Raw genomic sequence first — 19,171 nt, 5'->3', positions numbered from 1 at the left:
CAGTAATCAGTGCAGGGCAGGTTCTGGTAGGCTGTGCCTGTGCTACTTGGTGTTGTGATGTTAAGTGCACAGTGCAGGTAGGCAGGATGGAGAGGGGAGATTGCAAAGTGTGGAGCTAAGATGGGTATGGGAGAGAGGAGACAGGAACAGGGGCCAAAAGCATGCAAACAAACAAAAAAGAGTGGTAGGGGAACTTGCCATTGGAGTGGAGAGATGAGAGACTATGAAATGGAGAAAAACAAAAAGGGGAAGAAGAAAAAAAAGAAAAGAAAAGAATGAATAAATAAAAATTAGAAAGAAAAAGAACAACAAAGCTCCCAGGGATCCCACCAGTGTGGCTACGAGGTCTGGGGAAGTTGTTCCCAGGTGTTGAAGTACAGCCTGGCTAGGAGGCATAGAGGTATACAGGGCCAGGTATTCAGGGGACAGGAAGAGAAGGAAGTTTTAGAGACGAGAAACTGAGTAATGAAGAAAGACAAACAGGGAAAAAGAGGGAAAAGAAAACAAAACAAATTAAAACAAAAAAGAACAAGAAAAACCCCAGGAAAAAAAACACAAAAAAAGAAATGTGCTCAGGGATCCCTTGTGCCTCTGTGCAAGATGAGGGAGTAGGTCCCAAGCCGCACAGCGCTGCCCAGCCAGAACGGGCTCCCAACTCGAGAAAAGAAAAAGAAAACAAACAAACAATTGAAAACAAACAAACAAAAAAAAAGCCCTGGGATCCCACCAGCGTCGCAGCATGGTCCGGGAAGCAGTTCCACACTTGAATGGAGCTCCACAGCCCCTCAGGGAGAAGCAAAGATGTTGCACGGAGCCAGGTATTTGAGCAAAGGTGGGGGGGGTGTGAGAGGTAAGGAAGAAATCAAAAGAAGGGGAAAAAAGCAACACCAGCAGCCAACAAATGGCACTCAGGGCGTCAGCTGGTTCAGATGGGTGGAATCCAAGCAGCTGGTGCTTCCTAACCAAGAGACTGTGGCCACAGGAAGCAGTAGAGGCCGAGTAGGTGTGAAGAAGGGGGAGGGGTGGTAAAGCATATATCGCTGTTTACCAGTTGTTCTGTCTCCTGCTGGAAGCTGTGTGAAGCTGCTTTCTCGTACCCCCTATTTGCTCGTCTCTGATAGGAGTCCAAGATGGTGGATCCGTGCTGCATGAGCTGATAGGGGACCTCTCCATGTATGTCTCCTCACTCTCCATTCTCTGTCAGTTTCTTATTATATTTGGTGCTTGGCTGAGTTCTTTATTTCTTCATTTGATGTTTAGGATTTCAGGATTTCTGTTTTCTCTGTTTGGCTTAGTTTTTCAGATCTTTGCTGTGAAGGGCCGGCGTGGTGCTTTTGGCCAGAGCGCTATGTTGCCGGAAGTCCTCATATCTCAAATTCTTATGTGTATTTAGATTTATTTGTGTGTTTTTTCATTGCATTATTATTATTATTAATTTAAATTATATTGCAAAATCTTAATAGCCTTATTTTATATTTATTATCTGATAATAATAGTTATCCCTTTTTATACTTTTCTCCTAAGAAGGTATGGTAGTTTCACATAGCTATTTTTGCAGACATACTTTAGAATAATTTTGCCACACTGAAGAATAAAAACCCTCTCCAGATTTAATTGAAATATATAAACTGACATCTGTACACAAGATACCATTCAGAAACCATACCCTTCAGAATACCATTGAACAATACCATTCAGAAACTTGTTATATTACTGCATGTGTTCTGATCCTACTTCAAATCAAATCTGCCCTTACAATAAAGTTCTTTTGGTTTTCACCATATAGAATATGCCACCTCTATCTCTATAGCTATCTATCATTCTATCTATTTAGATTTAAAAAAAATAACAAGTTGCCTTTTAGTAGATTCCAACTCATAGTGACCCCATGTGTGTCCGTGTAGAACTGTACTTCATAGGATTTTCATTGTCTGATTTTTCAGAAGTAGATCGTCCAAAATTTCTTCTGAGGCATCTCTGGGTGGAACTTACAAGTTTTCTGTTACCAGCTGAGTATGTTAACCACCCATGGACTCCAGATTCTGGTTATTTTTATATATATATATATATATGTATGGATAGATAGACAGATACATATAGATATATCCACTGCCATTGAGTCGATCCGGACTCATAGCAACTCTATAGGTAGGAGGAGAAATGCCCTACAGGGTTTCCAAGGCTGTAAATCTTTACAGAAGTAGACTGCCACACCTTTCTCCTGCAGAGAAGCTGGTGGGTTCGAACCATCGACCTTTTGGTTAGCAGCTGAACACTTTAACCACTGCTCCATCAGGGTTCCTTAGATATAGATATAATTATATATATATATATACATATATATGTATATATACTTTCAGTTGCTGTGATAAATTTGTATTTGTTTCTCTATACTGTGGACTAATTTACTATTTCTGATTAATACGGAAGGTATTGATGTTTATATATTAATTATTTATAATTCACATATAAGTGACATTGGTAAGTCCTGTAAGAGCTTTATTTTGATTTCAACTGTTTTTTTATGTGTTTCTGGTAGAAAATTATGTTTGCATATTGCATTTCCAACATGCAAAATATCTCTCATCCTACAGACTTTTTCTCCAACTTGGCCTTGGCATCTTTCCCATCAGAAAGTGGAGTCTATGTCCCTCCCACATTGAACCTGGGCAGACTTGTAACTTTCAAGTCTGCCCAGGAAGACATTAACTAACGAATGTTGCAGAAAGTGACACACAGAGACTTCTGAGGCTAAGTCAAAAAAGGCTACGCAACTTCCATTTTATTCCGTGGCATCCTGAGTTACCACATAAGTAGTCTGACTGCCCTGAGGCCACAATGTTGTGATGACCCAGGTAAGATCTGAGGCTACACTAAGAGAGAGAGATGCTATGTCAGCCCCCAGTTTTAACAGCCACTGTCTGATAGCAGCTGCTTTACAGACCTCAAGTCAGAACCACTCAGCCAAGCCCTTCCCAAATTCTTGACTTAAATAAACCATGAATTATTCAAATGATTATTTTGGAACAATTTTTTATACAGAAATAATAAACAGAACACCTTATCATAGGAAATAATGATAATTTCCCCTCCTTTCTAGTACTACTACCTTTTTTTTTAATTTTTTTATCTTACCTTACTTGCTATAATTTTTGAAATAGTATTAAATAATATCGATCATAGTGGCCTTCTTTCCTTTGTCTTCCCTAATTGGGAGTGCCCAAAGTACAGCACTGGGAAGTATGATGTTGACTGTAAGCTAAGAGCTTTTAATACCTGGTAAAATTTCCTGGTGCTCCCTGAACTACATCCTAGGAAAACTGAGAATAGTTCAAGGTAAACTGAAACACCCTGTTTCCGCAGGTGTTCCGCAGGCCTGTGTGGCACTCAACAGTGTTCATGGGAGAATTAGTAGTTAAGTTTCCATGTGTCTTAGGCGCTTCGCTTGGCACTTCATGTATTGAGTCCCATATTCTGATATAATAACCAAGCCATCTATAAGTAAAATATATGGAAGTGAAAATAAATAAGATCAGAGTACTATAATCTGAACCCGTGTTTGCATAACATCAGAACTCAGGACCCTTTATGACTGCTAATGAAAAATGAAAAAAAAAATGTGTTTAATGGTATACACACACAAAAAAGTTGTTATTGGATTATATTGCCTTTATTTTTTTTTTTTTTTTTGTTATTTTTCTAAAAATTCTATTTGTATGGAGCATGCTAACTTATCTTTGGTCTGTTAAGTTAGAGCTCAGAATTATTTCTTAGTTCGTACTACTCAAAATGCAGGCAGAATGACAGAAAATAAAACAGCTTCTGGGAAACTAACCTTGAAAACCTAAGCCCGTAATGTTAAAACAAATGCCATTGGGTCATTAAACAGCCATAGGAAACTAAATTAACTTCTCCTTGATGAGAAATTTAACTTGTGATTTCCTCTAAGAAAAGTTAATTAGCACAATCTTATTAGAATATGTCGTGATTTAAAAGAATTTAGTGATGTCAATATTTATCTAATCACTCATTTATTTTTATAAATCACCTAGTAATAAAAAATGGATTTGTGACGGTGTGTAAATATAAATGGACGAAAACAAAATACAGTTTAATAGAGGAAGTAAGAGTAGAATGGGAAAAAGTAAGACTAAAATCATAATACAAAACAAAGAAAAACTAATCCAGATAGTGATGAGCGGGATATATAACTTTCAAAATGCAATACTTTATTTTGAACAAGTTTTACTTAAACAATTATTCTAGCAAGCATGGCTATTAGAATTATTATTATTGTTATTTTGCCAAATATACTCATATTACTTTGATCCTGATATTTGAAAGTAGATCAGAATATGAAGAGGACTGGAACCGATGACGGTTTGTATTGGGGACCAGGGAAACAGTGTCCTAGTGGCCTGTGGAAAATTCCTATTTTTCTTCAGTCTAATTATGGAGAAAGGATGAAATTACATTTATATTGACAGAGATTTTTTCATAAATTGGAAAAGATCGTGTGCATCCAGGAGAGGACATTATTAATTATGTATTGATCAAGAACAAAATATCTTAAATTGTGTGACATTCCTGTCGGATACATGATCCATCAAGCCACAATTGTCTCTAAACTGAATTGGCAATTTCATTGAAAATCAGATGAAGTAAATTCACAGCAAGAAGGTTGAATAATAAAGACATGTTTTTCCTATCCTTGCATGAAAAAGTGCTTTATTAATTTTAACCCCACCAGTCAAGTACTAACAAACTTTGATAGAGTGTGAGGGAAGAAGAGTAGGAGCAGTGATGGACTCCTCAATTAGAGAGATCATTTAACCAAATATTCCAAAATAAGTTAAACAGTTAGTTGATTGATTTCATTAATTAGTTACTTATTTATCAAATATTTATAAAGCTACAACTCCTGATCATACTCCTTAATTTATGTTTATATATTAATAATTAATTCCTGTTAATAGTTTAAAGGCATTTCTTCTTTCTAATTCATTAAATAGGTCTTTTTCCTTTTTTATTCTATTCCCCTATTTGAGAAATATTGTCACATTTAAATTTCAAATCCTTTCTGAGACAGTAAGTTTTAAATTCCTCCTGAAAAAAATCACAAAGATTAAAAATAACTCTCTATCATGTACTTTATAAGTGATTAATGGAGAATAACATTATTCAAATGAAAATGTCCCAAAGAATTGAGATAGAGCAATATTACTTTCTGTAACTGCCTGATAGCTTATTAAATTCCTGTTCATTCAGAATCTGGGAGTACCATTCCAAATTTAGAATTCCAGTTTGTCTCTGCACTTTTTCTGGATTTTATAAGCAAATACTTGGTCACAAGTTTATTTAACCTACCAAAATAACAAAATATTAAAAGTTTCGATTAAATAATATAAGTAAGTTTTAAACACTATTACTTTACACTCATTTATGATTATCTTCTCTCCATTTCCATTTGTCCTAATATGTAAAAAGTTAATAGAATCAGAAAAAAACACAGGTGAGAGTAGGGGCAGATTATGCATATACGGCAGATATTGGCTAATACATAAATTGTGCACTGGTACTTTTCTAGGAGTGAGTGGAAAAAGAAGAACAGAGCAGACGACAGGGCCAAGGTTTAGGAGCTGACTGGTGGAGAAGTGGCTGCCAAGAGCCAGCTAAAAGGCAGCTTTGGTTGTGAACGCACTAGATGGCAAGGGAAAACCACAGTATACCTAAACCTTCCAGAACTCAATCACATGTCAAATTAATCTCCTCTTGAATTCATGATTAGCATTATCCACTGGGGGCCACATCTACTTTGTGAAATAAGGATATCCTGCAATTCCCATGTGAATGTCATTCAAGCAGCAGGTGAAATTTTACAGGATAAATACTATATTTCATTTGCCTGGTTGGGTCCAAGCTGGTTCTCAAATTAAATGCTGCTGTTAAAGTTGGGGCGACCATCCCTCAGTAGTATGTAGCCTAGTGTCTATAGTTCTCATGCTGCTCTTTGTTTTATGGAAGCAGAAAGGTGTCATGTGAACTGGAATGGAAGTTGCCATTCTTCAGTTGCTTCCAAAGCCCCCTCTTGTTCTTTTGCTGATGTGGTGGAGAGATTTTCTTGACACTAGCTTGTAGTGATGTTAAATTTTATACTATTACTATCTCAGGCATGAAAAAATATATACATACAAATATTCCTTATTTCTATATAAATTAAACTATACCCAGGAGTCTCTCTTTTTGCTTAGTAACAGAAAACTTAATCTTGCAAATTAAAGGAAACACAATCCCTTTTCATTTGAAACTTCTTTAATTTCCTTCTTTGTTGATTTAAGACTCTCCTTCCCTCTCTCTTGTCCTTCTCTTATGTCCTGGTTGCATCTTACCCTTTCCATGACCCGTGGGACATAAGGTATCCCATTCAGTTTTTCTGGCTCTCAGATTTCTTGGAAGTCTACTTTTTCCACTAAAAGTATTTGCTGCTGTCCAGTGGGGACTTTTGTAATGGTCAAAGGCAAAAGAATTGCTAATTGAGCAAAATAGCTGGGGTATCAGCCTTAAATGTGAGGTAGTACAGCCAGGAAGTGTGATTGGATAAAAATTTTGTCTCTTTTGGCTTTTGTATAGCTGGATAATCCTTATATACATATTTGTGGTTTCCTTGTGATATTTAGCAGCCCTGGTGGTGCAGTGGTTAAGAGCTACATCTGTTAACCCAGCTGTTACAGATAGACACCCACTAACCCTGGTGCCCAAGAACCCCCCAAGGTTTGTGGCAACCATGTATTCCCAAATAATATTTCTCAAAATCTGTTATTACCAATCCAAAATTTAAACACACTCTATGACTCAGCATGCTTCCATTAATGAAAACAAATTGTATCAAAAGAAATTCAAAGCAGAAAACAATAGGGTCTTGAAAGGGTTATTTCAAAGAGAATGACTTCACATCAGGGATGAACATGCTTGTCTGGTCTTTAGTTATCTTCTTCTCCAGATGACTTCTATCCAGCTGGCGTACACATCTGTACTAGCTGTCTCTTTTTGTCAAATCAAAAGGTTCTGAATTCCCCCTCCTACCATCTATGCACCACTTGCTAGCCCCTATACTTACTTAATACTGCTTTACCATCCTCAGGAAACTTAGAAACTATCAACGCTCTCCTTGCACAGTATATTGGGATTTACAGGACCCTATAAAGTTCCCCTGAGAGCCACATGGCTGTTCATTGTTCTTTAGTAATTGCCTCTTTACTGCCTGGACACTATGTAGACCCATGTCCCTGAATCAATCGTTATGCACATCCTAGGAATTAGGAAGTTTTTCCCCCTCTGTCTGAATTCTGACCATCAAAGGAATTGTCATCAATTTTATTCTCAAGAACATACATAGATAGATAAATAGGAAGGTAGATAGATAGACAGACTGATTGATTGATAGATAGCTGCCATCAACTTGACTCTGTCCTGGAGAACTTATATACAACAGAATGAAACTTTGCTTGATCCTGCATCCTGCTCTTGATCACCAACATGTTGGAGTCCATCACTGCACTGTTATACCAATCCTACCAATCTGTCTCACCGAGGGTCTCCCTTGCATCTCTAGCCCTCTACTTCACCAAATATTGTGTCCTTTTTCCAGTGATTGATCCTTCATGATGACATGTTGTAAGCAAGTGAGTCAGACATTGTTCTATTGTGATCAATAGGGTTTTCACTGACTAATTTTAGAAAGTAGATCACCAGGCCTTTCTTCATGGTCTGTTTTAGTCTGGACGCTCATCTGAAACCTGTCGAACTTGGGTGACCCCACCACTATTTGAAATATTAGTAGCAAAGCTTCCAGCATCAGACCAACACACGTGCCACCACAGTACAACAAACTGACAGACAAATAAATGGTGGCCTCAGAAACCTCCTGGTGTCTAAATCCTAGCCACCTCCTCTCTGCTTACCTTCTTTCTACCGCCTAGTTAAACTTATTTACCTCTGATTAGAAAATTGATTTTATTCTCCTCAATATGCTTGAATTCTCCATTACTAAGCACTTGCATTTAAAGCCAAGTTTCAGAATTGACAAAAAAGCAATAAACTTTCTCTCAGCATCTTTCAATTGAAAGCCCTAGCTTTCAAGAGCATTGTCTCCACCAAAAAATAATGAAAACTACCTAAGAATTAAAAAAATTATAATTTTTTTTCTCTGTCATCCTTACCCTGAATGAGCATTATAAAATTCTTTCTGCTAACTGAATGGTGAAAAGTGAAGATAAAAGAAATTGGAGAAAAGAAAATGAGGGTTGTGTACTATCAGAGTTGATATTCTATTAGGTAGAGTGGAGCACTGGTGGCATAGTTGTTAAGAACACGGCTGCTAACCAAAAGTTTGACAGTTCGAATCCACCAGCCACTCCTTGGAAACCCTATGGGACAGTTCTATAGGGTCCTATAGTCCTGTACGGTCACTATGAGTTGGAATCAACTTGACAACAACAGGTTTGGTTCTGGTTATTAAGTAGAATGGCCTTATTCTTTAGTTTCCTTGTGGTTCTTCCTAGAGACCATATGCCCCTAAGTCTCGGGTATCTGTAATCCTAAGTATCCCTAAGGCAAGGGTGGCATTCCTTTAATTTGTACTGCTGGATTATTGCATCTTAAACTATTTCAGGAGGGTACTAGATGCTCTCCTCTCTCCAATAAAGTTTCTTTCTCATCTAGAGCACCTCTTTATATGTCTGAAGGAGCTTTTTTAAAAAAAAATTGTTATTCAATATTTTAATCTCTATATACAGAGCTGAATGCTCATTTCCAGATTTCTCATTATTGTTATTACTACTTTGCAAGAGATCACCCCCCCAAGTTGTCCTATCAGAAAGACTCCAGATGCTTGATCTCATATTCCACAATTCCAAAATGAGCTTGTAAATTAAGATTCACTTATTTAGTGACTCACTTCCAAAAATAGAGCATGGAAAGGAAAACAGTAACTTTACAGTGGAGACACCTGGCAGACATCACCTTAATCAAGTGATCAAGGTTAAATCACCACTGACATGTTGATATCTCATACTCTGATATGATGAGATGAAAAGAACACTTAGCCACTGGGATATTCTTCCCCAAAACCCAGAACCTTAGTCTAATGATGGCAAAACATCAAACAAACACAAATTGAGACACATTCTACAAAATATGTGACCAGTATTCTTGATAAGTATATCAAGGCAATAAAAGACAAGGAAAGACTTAGAAACTGAAACAGACCAAAAGAAAAAGGACGTTTGACAACTAAATGTCATGGAGCATCCTGGGTTGGTGCTGCAACAGAAAAGGAATGTTAGTAGAAAGGACATTACTGGAAATGCAGAAATGTGAATAAAGTCTCTAGTTTAGTTAATAGTATTTTACCAATGATATTTTCTTAGTTTTGATAAACATTCTTTGAAATATGCTAACATGAAGCAAATCTGGATGAAAGTGTTTACAGGAACTCTCTGTACTAACATTGCAACTCTCCTGTAAATCCAAAATCACTTCAAATAATAAGTTAAAAAATATCCATCCAAACATGACATTGCTAGAGCTGAATTTTCATCTTTCTGTTGGGCACATCCCACTGGATGTCTCACAGGTGCCTGATACTAAATATGGTCCTGAAAAATTATTTTCCTCAAATTAAACAGTGTGTTGATAAAGCTCTGCTTCTTGAACTGATTTATCTCATAGTTTTACAAACTGCTTTTTCTTTGTTTTAGTTCGGCTGCTTTTCTTTCTCCTTTTCAGAGTTCATTCCTTTTTTCAACATTAAGTGTCAGTTATCACCAGGGTTCTGCCTTAAACCATCTGTTTCTCTCACTCTCTGTATAATTCTTGGGGGAACTTGCCTTCACCCATGAAATTAGGCTTCACTTAACTTTGATGAATCTCAATTCTCAATACACAACCCAGAACTATCTGTTAAGCACATCTAATTGGCTGCTGTACACTTACATTTGGGACACTTTCAGTACCTTTGATTTAATACATTCAAGAGAACTCAAAATTTTTACCTGGAAATGCTACTGAGCCTGTGGTTCCTATTCCCATGCGTGACATTTCAGCAGCCCAACAGAGAAATCAGGAGATGATTGAATAGAGCTCCCTCCAACTAATCTCAGTATTACTAACCAAATTCTAAAGATTCTGATCTCACCCCTTAAAATTATTTTAGCCCATGCTTACCTCTCATTACCTACACATGAAAGAAATGTTTTGTGGAAACCCATAAAAAAGGGTATTGATTTTTTTTTCTTTTTTCACATGTAGTTGATCATTACCCATTTAGTGATAACTATTCTTTCATTATAACATGAAGTCATCTGTTCAATTTCTATAGAGATTACTAAAAATACTACAATGATAATAAAAATCAAACACATTTGGTAATTCAGAGCTACTGCAAATTTCAGTTTAATGCATATGTGTGTTAGCATTTTGTAATGCTATTGAAGGTCAAGAAATATTCTTTTTAGGGTATCCTGTGACTCAGAGTTCCTTATTACTGAAGAAAAAACCACTTTGAAGGAAAGAGCCAAAAGAATCTTTTGGCCAGTTGCTCAAGAATCTGCTGTTAAAATGGCGTGAACCCACAATAGCAGAAAGATGGAAACAACCTAAATACTTAACAATGGATGAATGGATACACAAATTGTGGTACAAATATACAATGGAATACTATGCAATTATAAAGAATAATGAGGAGACCACAAAACATCTTATAACATGGATGCATCTGGAGGACATTATGTTGAGTGAAATAAGTCAATCACAGAAAGACAAAGTATGCTCCCACTGTTATAAAAAGTCAGGAATAGATATAACACACAGGAAGCAAAGTTCTTTGATGGTTACCAGACATTGTGTGTTGGGGGCAGGAAGGGAGAATCACTTTGTAGATAGTAGACACTTGTTACTTTTGGTGATGGAAAAAGCAATCTCAAACATGGGCGAAGTCAGCACAACTTGACAAATGTAAATAAAGACACAAAGAAGTACAAGAGAAAAGGGACAATTTCAGTAAATGCTATAAGATATATAATGTTACAAGTGTAAAAACAACCAAAAAAAATATGTGCTTGGTTATGTAGGTAGACATGAATGCATATATGTGTATAGTAAGGCATATACAAGTAAATGCACGTGCATGTATACGTGTATCTCTAAGCATATGAGGAGCCCTGGTGGCAGAGTGGTTAAGCGCTACGGCTGCTAACCAAAAGGTACGCAGTTTGAAGCCACCAGCAACTCCTTAGAAACCCTATGAGGCAGTTCTACTCTGTCCTATACAGTTGCTATGAGTCAGAATCGACTTGATGGTAATGGGTTTGGTTTGGTTTGGGTAGGCATATATATATACATATATATATATACACATTTATATGTACTGCATATATATCCACATATATAACAAACCAGATAGGAGCACAGTTATGGAGGCTTCCTAGGTATATCCAAACAAAATGAGGGATTGATTTACTGTGTTAAAAGGCTTAGGACCATAATCTCAGGGGACTATTTAGTCAATTGGCATAACATAGTTCACAAAGATAACGTTCTACATCCTAGTTTGGTGAGTAGCATCTGGGGTTTTGAAAACTTGTGAGCGGCCAAGGATACAACTATTGGTCTCTACTTGTATGGAGCAAAAGAGAACGAAGGAAGTCAAAGGCTTAAAGAAGAAACTAGACCACGGGACTAATAGCCCACATGAACCACAGCCTTTTCTAACCTGACATCAGAAGAACTAGATGGTGCCTGGCTACCACTACTGACCATTCTGACCAGGGACACAATAGAAGATCCTGTATAGAATGGAAAAAAACATAGAACAAAACTCAAATTCCTAAAAAAGGCCAGACCTACTGGACCAACAGAGACTAGAGGAACCCCCAACACTACCGTCCTAAGATACCCTTTGAACTTGGAATTGAAGGTATTTCTGAAAGTCACCTGTCAGTCAAATAATAGATTGGCTTATAAAATGAACAATATCACCCATGAGTAATGTGTTCCCTTAAACAATAAACTATATGAGACCAAACAGTGAACATTTATCCAAAGTAAAGATGAGATGGCAAGGAGGGGAAGGGAAGCTAGATCAATAGAAACAGAACAAACAATGGAAACAGTGAGAATGCTGACAGAATGTAAAAATTGTGACCAATGGCTGGAACAATTTGTATAAAAATTATTAAAGGGAAACCTCATTTGCTGCATAAACTTCCACTTGAAACACAATGAAATATTATTTTAAAAAATGGTATGAACATAGGGGTTTGGTGACAGAAATCATTAAAGCCTGAGTTGCAAAAAGATTCTTGACAAAAGAGCCCAAAGAAGAGATACGTGAGTGGAATACCACCCTAGAGACACACATTGATTTCTGCAAGGGACAAAACAATCCACCACACACGTGATCTAAAGGCTGCTGTACAAGAATCAGTGTCAAATTCCAAGAAACAAAAATCTCATAAATTCTAAATATACAAGAAAGTAGTAAGCAATACAGATACAGTGATGGTAGTTTTTTGGTGTAAGTGGGTGGCAAACGTCATTTTTAGTGGAAGTATATTCAGGTTTATTGTTTATTCTGGGTTATTGTTTAGAGAATCAGTCACAAAACCTCTTTCTTCCAATTAATTAATTTTAAATTGCTGTCACTTCCTCATAGAGTAAGGATTGGTTGATCAAAACAAATACTGCATATGATTTTAAATCCAATACAAAATGAAAACTACATTTTTATTAACCATTTTTATATATAAACAAGTAGTTTCTCTACTTCTTCTGAGCCTGAGGAAATAGGTAAATAAAGGAACAAGAGGAAAAGAAGATTAAGAAGCTATGATTTTGTGATAGTGTGGAGCTAAACAGTACCTTTCCTAGAACGTTCCTCTTTACCTCCCATTTGGTTCTCTGTGTAGGACTGCAGCTGAAAGGAAGGGTTCTCTCCTTCTCCTATCCTTATGATTATACATAATATATTTATACTATGAGAACATGGCCAAAGTATTTAAATTTTACATGAAATATTCTTCAATTTCACAGTAAAATTAAATGTATTTTTCTAAATATTAATTATATTTATTTAGAAACCTACCAATGTATGTTAAAAATAGTAATTATTTAAATTATAGACAATTTCATTTAAAAAAATGAATAAACCTATTATAAATTAAATGTAAACGTTCAAGTTTAACATTAATAGAAATGGATTATGGTAGGGCTAAATTCTGAAATCTATGTATTTGCAAAAAAGAACACAGTTTTTTCCTTTATTCAACAAACTTAGTAAAATACTGTCTGTCTTCGATGCATCATGGTTCTCTATACTACCCATGACCCGTTGTTGTCAAGTCAAGTCTGACTCATAGAGACCCTATAGGGCAGACTAGAACTGCCCCATAGTGTTTCCAGGGAGCGGAGGGGATTTGAACTGCTAACATTTCTGGTTAGCAGCCAAGCTCTTAACCACTGCACCACCAGGGCTCCAGTTCACACTAAACCAAATCCTTTACTGTTGAGTGGATTCTGATTTGTAGGTATGAAACCTTCTGAATAAAAGATTGTATCTAGAGATTCTTCATCAGAAGAATTCACATTACTCAATATTCTGAGTTTCATGGCCCTCAAAGTCCCATGAAGCATGTTCATGGCCCCCTCTAAGCTGACTGCTGGTTAAATGTGCCTACATAAGAACATGTATATCTGAAAGATACACAGACAATGAATAACAACCCTTCATTTTTTTTTTTTTTTTTAATACAGAAATGGTGATAAATACATAAATAATGTAGAAGAAAATAGAAGGGAAACATTGACTTACCCACATTTCCTGGTTCCTGGCAGAGTTTTCCTGGGCAGTATCCAGCCACCACAGCAATGCAAAGATACATCGGTGACAAAGTAGGTTCATAAGCAAAAACTCAGCTTATTACAAATGTAATGTACCTTCATAAGCAGAGGTTTGTCATACTACAAAGCCAACAGCTTCCATATGTGGAGGAGCCATGACAGGAAGTGAGAACACTGTGACAATGGATAGTAGAGTGAGGAGATTAAAATGACTAAAGATAGAATGGGATCTACAGTGGAGGCCAATGCAGGAGAGACACCTGATCTGTACCCCATTTCAACAATATACTGCTCAGGCTCTCAGTGAAGCAGGAAAGAGCGAAGACCCAAAAAGTGGAGGCTCCACTTTGTTTTTGATTTGGGCATCACCTCTGGTGATTATGGACACACACTTTGAGACTTTATCGTTAGAGATACTAGAAGGGAGCTGTTGTGGAAGGGGTTGTGATCATCAAAGGGGCACAGACAACATAGCCATTGTCCACATTCAAAAGCTGGCTAGGAGGGAAGGAAAATTGAAAGTAGTAGTCAGTGATGCGAGTTGGCCATGCCAGTGAAGAGTGCAGTTATCTCACTAGTTGGAGCCAGGGTGATTGCAACCAAAAAAAGATTCTAAAGGGGGAGAAGTAATGGGATAATTGGGGTTTCAGTGAGTGTTTAGGCTCATGGACACTGGGGCAATGACTCTTTGATATCATTTTGAAGCTATTTACTAGTGTATCTTTTTAGTCTTAGATCAGATGCCTTCATTAGTGCTTTGTAATTTAGACTAAATATCCTATAGGGGATACTGTTCATAGGAGATGCATATTATTAATAATTTTGTAAATGATAATGTTTCTTAGTCTCGGTTGTCTATAGAAGTAAAACCAGTAAAGCGTATAAATATATATATATATAGGGAGATTAATATCAAGAAAATGGCTCACACAGTTGTAGAGGCTGGAAAGTCCCAAGTCCATAGGTCAGGATAGAGGCATTGCCTGATTCACTTAGTCATAGGGGCTGGCAAACCCAAGATTGGCAGGTTTGAGAGCAGGGCTCTTGCTCATAGGCTGTGACGATCGACGAATCCCAAGATCGTCAGGCAAGACCACATGTAAGCTGCTAGCTCAAGTCCCAAGAACTGGAGGTCAGACGAACAGGGGCCAGCTGCAGGACCCAGCATGAGCAGAAAGCCCCTAAATCTTGCCAGACTACCCACTTATATTCAATGCAGGCCACAAGCCCAAGGAAACTCCCTTTCAACTGATTGGCTACTCACAGCAGATCCCATCATGGAGGTGATCACGTAATATTAAATCTCATCATGGAAGTGATCACAACATCATTCAACTGCCAATCCACTGAAAATCATGGCCCAGCCAAGTTGACACACAACCTTAACCATCACACTAAGTGATCTCAAATTGTCCCTAGGCTAATGCACTGGAGAAAAAATGTTTATAAAACTATATTTTAATACTTACCTGTTTAATTTAAATTTAGTTTAAATAATGTTAACATTATTTTCTATTAGATTGATTCTGATAATATGGATATTGTGTAGATAAGCAACTGACATAATAAAAGTTTGCAGTTTTTCAGGGAATAACAATTTCTGGTCCTTACTGTGACAACTAAAATAAATAAAGCATTGTTGAATAACTAAATGACAATTTACCAAAATTGGTGTGCAAATGAGGAAATACTCTAAAGATTATATGCTATTTTATATTAAAATATTTATATATAAGAGTAATGCAATGTAGAAAAAAGTTACAGGTCTTCACAGATGGATATCTTGATTTTACACCAGTCTTAAATTCACTAACTGAATGACTTTGGCCTAGTATTCTGATATTTTTGCATCTGAATTATTTTGTAAACGGAAAATAGTATTCTAAAAATTAAATAGAACACATTTGATCAAATAGTAGTTTTAGGGACATGAGATTCTCCATACTTATTTTATATTGTTTTGATTTAGGCTAATTACATACAATAAGTGTTAGGGAGAGTAATCAACATATAACATTACTATAGAGGTAAGTAACCCAATCCAATTTAAGTAAACAAACAACAAAAACAAAACAAAAAACATAAGAATTAACTCTACCACTTTCCAGTCCATGATTGTTTTTCAGTTAGCCATATCATAGGGTAGAACAAAGGAGAGAATGTGGATTCGAGACAACTAGTTTATTTATATAGTTTTAAGCATAGATCAAAAAAGGTCTGTGGAACCCCGGAAGTACTTGCACTTCTTTCTTAAAGCAATCACTTGTTTACAATGCAAAACCTTCGTCTCATATTCCAATTTTGTCCACCAGACCAACTCCTCCCATACCCTTTATCTGACCTTTGTTCTACCAGATGTTGTCTAATACTAATTACTACTTTTTGTTATGTGTTGTTGCACATTATAAGGTCAGTAATATGAGGAGTAGAACATGTACTTAAGGACGTATACTCACTGGAAATGTTGTCTGTATAATTTCATCTTAGAGAGATATCTCTATCACATGTGTGTGTATAAAATATACCTAATAGTTCTTTCTTAAAAGAAAGAAGTTTTCATTTAATTGCTTCTCTACATGGAGGTACAAATAGAGATTTTTTTAGCTATACTATGTGTTTTAGTTATCTAGTGCTGCTATAACAGAAATACCACAAGAGGATGGCTTTAACAAACAGAAATTTATTTTCTCACATCTAGGAGGCTAGAAGTCTGAATTCAGGGTGCCAGCTCCAAGGGAAGGCTTGCTCTCTCTGTTGGCTCTGGGGGAAGGTCCTTGTCATCAATCTTCCCAGGTAGAGGAGCTTCTCAGCAGAGTTTACCCCAGGTCCAAAGGACACGCTATTCTTCTGCTCTTGTTTCTTGGTGATATGAGGTTCCCATGTCTCTCTGCTCATTTCTCTCTTTTATATCTAAGAAGAGGTTGGCTTAAGACACAACCTAATCTTGTAGGTTGAATGCTGCCTCACTAACATAACTGCCGCTAATCCCACCTCATTAACATCTTAGAGGTAGGATTTACAACACATAGGAAAATTACATCAGATGATAAAATGGTGGACAATCACACAATACTGAGAATCATGGACTAGCAAATTTGACACACATTTTTGGGGGAGACAATTCAATCCATAACATTACACACTTTGGCCTCCCAAATTCATGTCCTTGACACATATAAAATACATTCACCCCAAAATATCAGAGCAAAAGTCTTAAATCTACTCCAAGTACAAAATCCAAAAGTTCCTCTTCATCTATGAAGTCTAGAATACAAGTTGTCTGCTTCCAAAGTACAGTGGTGGAACAGGTACAAGGTAGACATTTCCATTACAAGTGGGAGAAATTGGAGGGAAGGAAGGGATAACAGGCATTAGCAAGTCAGCACTACACTAGCCTTCAAGGCTTGAAAATAATCACCTGTTCTCTGAGACAATTTACACAATGGTGCTGCCCTCCAGACTCTAGGTATTGGCTCCAGATTCTGCGTGGAGGCCCCTCAGCCCTGGGCTGCAGCTCTGCCTTTCAGGCCCACTGGAACAGCAACTCTACTCCCTTGAATTTGGGCAACCCCATTCTCCTAGTCTATCTGAGTGGCAATTCCACCCTTTGAGACCCCACAGGTCATGGCCCTACCCTTTGAGACTAAGGCAGCGTTTCTTCCTGTGTTTCTTGTCTCTTCAACTTCTGCTTCCTGGTTACTTGGCCTCTTGGCGCCTCAGGCCTCACTGCCTTTGTCTTCCCTGCTGGGGCAAGTGTTCCAAAACTCTTTGGCTCCACTGAAAAGTGCCTGGAGGCATCCCACTCCACTAGTAAAGTTTAGCCAGAAAGTACTCAGTGATACTACTCCATTCAGCAAACATAGCTCCATATAAGTGCTAGAGACACCTCACTCTGCCACTATGTAGTTTATTTTGCATAAAGAAATACATTGATCATAGGATTATTAACTGAGTTATGTGCAAAAGTCATTATTTTGGAAACTTTATAATATCCCATTATTTTAGAATAGCCTAAGTAGGACTAATCAGCAAGTGTGCAGTATATTTTCATTTTTCTCCATATCATAAAGTGCAATGAGCACCTTTATATATCAACTTTTGATTGCCTTCTAGAACATTTTATTTAAAAAATAATTACAGAAGCAGGATTAATGGACTTAAGCATATAAACATTTTTTAATGATCCAGATAAATATTGCCAAACTGCTTTCCTCAAAGCTTGTAGCAAATTAGGCTTCCACAAGCAGTATCTACATGGGTTTTTCCAGCTATTTCTTCACAAAAAAAAAAGAAAGAAAGGAAAAAAAATTAACTAACTTTATTGTTAAAATGTATTTTTATTTTTTATTGTTTGATTTCTATATTTAAAAAAACGTAATTTTTATTTGCATTTGACACCTTTTTTTCTTTCGTGAATTATCCATTCATGGCATTGATTTCCCTTTCTATCAGCATATTCCAACTCAAACTCAATGAATTGTAAAAGCTAACCATATATTAACAATATTCACGTACTTCTGTCAAACTACCTTTGGAATTTTTAAGTTGTTTATTTTATGCGTCATTTTAAAAATATTTTATTTGGAAATAATTTAAGCTTGCAGAAGTTACAAGTATAGTACAAACATACTTTACCCAGATTTACCAAATTTTAATATTTTACAAAGTTAACTTAATCATTCTTTCTAGACAGACAGATAGATGTATATTTATAGTATATATTGAGTAATAAAATATACATACTTTTTTCTTATTTTTAAAGTGTATGTTGCATACATCATGCCCCTTAGTATTTCAGTGTATGTTTCCTAATATACCCTCTTTTATAACCACATTTATTAAATTAGTTATTAAATTCAGATAACATTGATGGAGCCCTGTGGCATGGTGGTTAAGTGATATGGCTGCTAACCCAAAGGACGGCAGTTTGAATCTACAACCTGCTCCTTGGAAACCCTACGGGGTAGTTCTACTCTGTCCTGTAGGGTCGCCGTGTGTAGCAATCAACTCCATAGCAACAGGTTAACATTAATATACTTTCACCTAAATATAGTCCGAATTCCAATTTCCTGAAATTTTCCTACTACCTTTTAGAGCATGTTTCCATCCAGTACAGGATTCAGTTCAGGATTATATATTGCATTTACTTTTCATGTTTCTTTAAGTTCTTTAAACTTGGAAAGATTTTTATTTTATTTTATTGTACTTCAGGTGAAGGCTTACAGAACAAATAGTTTCTCATGAAACAGTAGTACACATGTTGTTTTATGACATT

The sequence above is a fragment of the Trichechus manatus genome, unplaced genomic scaffold (assembly GCF_000243295.1).
Source record: "Trichechus manatus latirostris isolate Lorelei unplaced genomic scaffold, TriManLat1.0 scaffold00114, whole genome shotgun sequence".
Classification (NCBI taxonomy): Eukaryota; Metazoa; Chordata; class Mammalia; order Sirenia; family Trichechidae; genus Trichechus; species Trichechus manatus.
The sequence above is the reverse complement of the archived record's forward strand: the minus strand, read 5'-3'. Positions refer to the sequence as shown.